Here is a 5,000-nt window from a genome sequence, read left to right as displayed (position 1 = left end):
GAAACAAGCCATAATAGTTCCCATCCTAAAACCAAACGAGCCAGACAGGTACCGACACATTTCTCTCCTCAGTTGTCTAGCCAAAACAGCCAAGATGGTACGAAATCGGCTTCGTTGGAAAATGGGACCCCCTCATGAACACCTGCACAGGTTCACAAGGGGTATAACTACAGCCCATAGCATCGCCACACTCCTAAGCTTAATATGCACTACACCCTCTGTGGTTGCATTCCTAATCTTGGAGACGGCTTTTTAAATGGCAAGTCCCCTCGCCATTCAGAGACGCTTCTCCACATGGGAATCAATGGTAGACTCTTGGCCTGGATATCTGACTATTTCAAAGACAGAACAGCAAATGTCAGATTTCAAGGTCACTTATCTCAGCACATGCCACTCAAAAATGGAACGCCTCAGGGTGGGGTTCTCAGTCCTGCTCTTTTCAATACCCTCATGTCCATCATACTCAACATTCACCTGCCAGAGGGATACAAGATCATCTCTTATGCAGATGATCCAGCAATCATCGCCTTTTGTAACCACCGCCTAACTAGAGCCCAGCGTTGTCTGAATCTCGTGTCTCAAGTGTTTTAGGACGGGTCTAAAGACTTCGGCAGCAAAATCAAAAGCTATGGCACTGAGAACCAATGCCATAAACAAAAAAACTCACTGTTCAGGGCATGGATCTGGAATGGGTGAAGGACTACATATACCTTGGCGTATGGATAGGCCACACACTCACTTTCAAAAAGGAGATCCAGTACCTGCTTGACCGAACCAAGGAAAGACTGTCAATCATGAAAGTAATGACTGAGAGACAAAGGACCGGGACACAAAGTACTATGATCATTCTATGTACATGCTGTACGGCCTATTGTTGACTATGCCGCCCTCATTGCTTCCAGCCCAACATTAAAAGAAACACTGGAAACGCTTCAAAATGAAGCAGCCAGGATCATTCTGGGTGCACCCAGATGTACAAAGGTCATTAACCTCGTGGAGACCGACCTGCCATCCCTGGACACCCGAATTGATTTAATGGCAGCCCAATTCCTTTCCAAGGTCTTACAGGCATCCCGAAATCCATCCATAAGACAAAGAGTACAGCAAGATTATCAGCTGTTTGTGGACAACTCCCAAAGAACCCCCGCCGCGGGCAAACAACTCAGTTCAACAGAGTCCTCAGTCCTGAGCTTGTCAAGGAGAAAGGATCAGTACTCTATGCTTAGCCTAAAGGCACAAGTACAAAGGGCCATTGCTCAAATAACTCCGGGTAGTAGAACCTACTACACGGATGGATCCGTGGATCCCAGCAGCAAGGGATACCACAATATCCATTAGGGTCGGTTGCGATTACTGGAGCCCTGACCGATGCGTTCCTAAGGGATGGAGACGTGGCCATACACACAGACTAGAGCAACCATTAACAGTCTACAGCATAGCATGCCCCAAGACATCATCTACCTTATGACCACTGTCCTCACCATAACCCAGATTCCTTGGTCAGGGTAGAATAATAATCATAGACTGGGTCCCCAGCCACATAGGCATCCAAGGGAATGAGCTTGCTGACAGACTTAAGACTAGGTTACCCATGCGCTTGGCAAATTCTTGATGGCGTGGTTGTCAGGGAATGCAAGTATTGCGGCGAGCCGAACGCCACTCTGTAACATTACTTACAGAATTGTGAAAACACAATTTCTGAGACAGGGTCCCCCACCACAGCGGCCAGGCTGGTAAAAAAGGATATACCACATGCTTATACTGTGGCAGCTGGATCGTTTGATTGCAATCCAGCCACCACGCTAAGCATACAGTTCAAAGAAAAAACACGAGTCAACTAGAAATGGCTGACACAGGCCGGGCCACTATAGAGAAAAGGCCCGGGCTAAGCTGGACTTCGCAAGTCTCTCTCTCTCTCTCTCTCTCTCTCTCTCTCTCTCTCTCTCTCTCTCTCTCTCTCTCTCTCTCTCTCTCTCTCTCTCCCTTTCTCCCTCTCCCTTTCTCCCTCTCCCTTTCTCCTGTGCCGTGCGAGCTGAAGCCTTTGTACTACCGTACTAAGGCTTCTCTCCAGTGGGGAGGAAAAACTGAACTGAAACAGCCCGACACAGCAACAAGCAACACAGGCCTGCCAAGGCCTTCGCCGTCGATCTCCGCTCACCTCCAGGACCAAGCCATGCCTGTGGGAACTCACACCCACAACATTCACTCACCAAAAAGATAATAGACCAATCAGATTTTCAGATGCAAATCCATCGCCATAAATGCCCTTAGAGGAGGAATATAAAACTCTGGATATTATTTATCTAGGCGATTAATAACTATAAGTGAAAAAAACTACCTTGGAACTAAATACTCTATATTGAAAGTTCGGTATTAGATCATGCGTGTTTGCAGGATGTACATAACACATTTCCGTGTATACTACGTTGACAGACGAATGCAGAACAAAAAAAAAAAAATGCTCATCTATGACGTATTTTTAGCCGAGGGCGAGACGTTAGTAAGCCATCTTGAGGAGGTTTAGTAAGGCTAAGGTTATGTTGTATTATGCCTCTCGGATTCTTTGTTTGCTTGCAGTTTTCTTGGCTATGAGGTACAACTACACAGAAAACTATCGTCAGGATGGGTGTCGAAACATTCAATATCGAACAGAACCTCATGTTACGGAAGGGTTGGTATTTTGGGTTTCGAATTTATCGGTCTAATTCATGTCTCGAATAGTCATTCCGGAATTCATACGAATTTACGGTCAGAAAATTTTATTCCCATAAGGGATGGAATTTGCAATATTCAGATAAGCCACACATACCTTGAAGTAGTTGGAAAATGAGGGATACCATTAGCTTCGTACCATTGACAACTGTATTTCAAAAAGTATTGTTGCTTGTGTCAGAATGTTTAGCATGATACTGCTCGCCTTCCGCCCTCCTCCAGGCGGCGAGGCGGCCCTCGTGGGCGGCGGGGGATCGGTGCTGGTTGTGGGCAGCGTGCGCATCCCGGCGCACTTCTGCGGCGCCGTGGCGGTCAAACCCACCAGCGGGAGGGTGAGCAGCCGCGGCCTGGCCAAGTGTGTGCGGGGCGCCGTTGGAGGTGAGACTTCTTGCTCTTTGGAAACCCGCCAGGAAGAAATTACGGCAGAGGGAGGGAGGTATTTCAGAGGCAAATGTTAGTTGGTTGATCAGAAGAAAAAGGAAAATCGGTGAACAAGAGAAAGACAAATGAACGAAGCCGTTTACCCTAAATTCCCGGCTGCTTGCTGTCTATTAAGAGGTGTATCTGCTCCGAAACCTCTGTCCTAAAGGCATTTAATCGGTCTTTTAATGTTAGGCCACAAATGCACTTTGAAGAATTCGTTTCTTTTGTTTCTGTTCTGCCAAGAACAGCGAATGCAGGCGCGCAACTGCGTGGGGGGGGGGGGGGGGGGTCCGAACCCCTGCCCCTTTTCTCAAAGGGGTGAGTGCCCTTTTTCTAGGGATAATGCGAGACTTCCGTTTAGAAATGAAATGATTAAATATTGTTGTTAACTGAGATCGGTGGTGGTTAATGATTTCCTTAACGGCATATTTCGAATAAGTATTTTAACATGATAGTTCCTTCTGATGAATGATCGACATGGCATTCATTCAAACAATGTAATTTTCAAGTAAGATTTCCATTTTCGTTCAGCAATTCAAGTCGGTAGCAACTGTTTCTTCGGTTTGTTGTTAAATCTGTTTGCGTATAAGTTCATGGTTGTTTGGGAAAATAGTTTCTAAATTATTCAAATTCCAAGTACAAAAACGTTTCTTATACTTTGATATTATTAAAGTTTGGATCGAAGAGTAAATAACAGTAGATCTAAAAGAATGAACTTCAGAAGAAGCACAAACAAACATAGCACAAAGAATGGTAAAGTGTTTTGTATTCCCTTGTTGAATATCTGCTAGATATATTATTCATTTCTGCTTCTCTTCTGCTGACCAGACCACATTGGTGGTAGGTTCTGTCAGGATAGTTAATTATTGGTTTTATATCTACAGTCATGCCTAGAAAAGAAAGAGTTTTGAAGCAGAAGAAAACAGCACAAGCGAGCTGCAGAAGACCAGGGACACAAAACTTACTTTCTTCAAAATAGCCCGCAATGATTTCGATTCGTCAAGAAAAGAAAAGCCCATTTCTGTGACAGTCTCTTGGCGAAAGCAGTGTAGACCAAAGGAAAGAAATAGACGACAATGTTGCCCGCAGTGAAAAGACCAGCGAGGAAGATGACAACAGCACTGGTAGCAGCGAGGACAGTCCATCTTCTGAAGTTGGGGAAAGTGTAAGTACTACTGAAGAGGGAAGTTCTAATCAGCAGCAAGTAATCAAGCGTGCTTATGATTTAGCAGATATAAAATTCATATTGTGCCCTTTTTGTGGCCTGGACCCATGCCCTCTAGAATTCCTAGTTGCGCGCCTGGAATGAACCCGCATTTTCCAAACCAACCCTAAACACTCACTAAAAGGCAGCAACCTCGCTCCTTTCCTTGATGCTCACCCTTCACCTCATAGACACAGCAGGTCAGGTCGCGGTGCTCGCCTACCCCAGGTTTAATGACCAACTGTTTACTTTTTATGAAAGTACAACTGACCGTGCAAATGGCTTGGCTCGCGTCACTTTGGTCGTTTCCGTTGTTCACATGCTGGAAATGCAAAGGGAATCCCTATGGATTTTATTGAATATAATGCGTCTGTCATCCTGTGATGCAATATCTCATTATCCTGCAGATTAAGCTTTCCTCAACTTAACCCCTTCCCCTCCCCCTCTTCCCCCTCCCCCTCCCCCTCACTCCTGCCCTCTCCCCCTTTCCCCCCTTGACCCTCGTCTCAGTCTCCACCTTCTATTTTCCCTGTAGGCCTAATGAATTTTGAAGGTTATCACATAACTATTGAATTATATATTCGTTTATTTATTACATTTTTTCATATACGTCGTACAAAGGTCACAGTAATAAATGTTTGCTAATACGAAAAATAGTACA

General features: G+C 45.2%; 1 protein-coding gene across 1 annotated transcript in view; it reads right to left on the bottom strand.

The window, feature by feature from the left end:
- Positions 1–4,946: 4,946 nt before the first annotated feature.
- The window catches only part of LOC113817850 (fatty acid amide hydrolase 1-like), a gene marked incomplete at its 5' end in the record, with an annotated part of 8,737 nt that continues 8,683 nt past the window's right edge, over positions 4,947–5,000 (bottom strand). The window contains 1 exon segment of the mRNA XM_027369953.2: positions 4,947–5,000. This exon segment is cut by the window's right edge and continues 1,700 nt beyond it.

The sequence above is a fragment of the Penaeus vannamei genome, chromosome 21 (assembly GCF_042767895.1).
Source record: "Penaeus vannamei isolate JL-2024 chromosome 21, ASM4276789v1, whole genome shotgun sequence".
NCBI lineage: Eukaryota > Metazoa > Arthropoda > Malacostraca > Decapoda > Penaeidae > Penaeus > Penaeus vannamei.
Note: the sequence above shows the minus strand (reverse complement) of the source record. Positions and strands in the feature narration are given on the sequence as shown.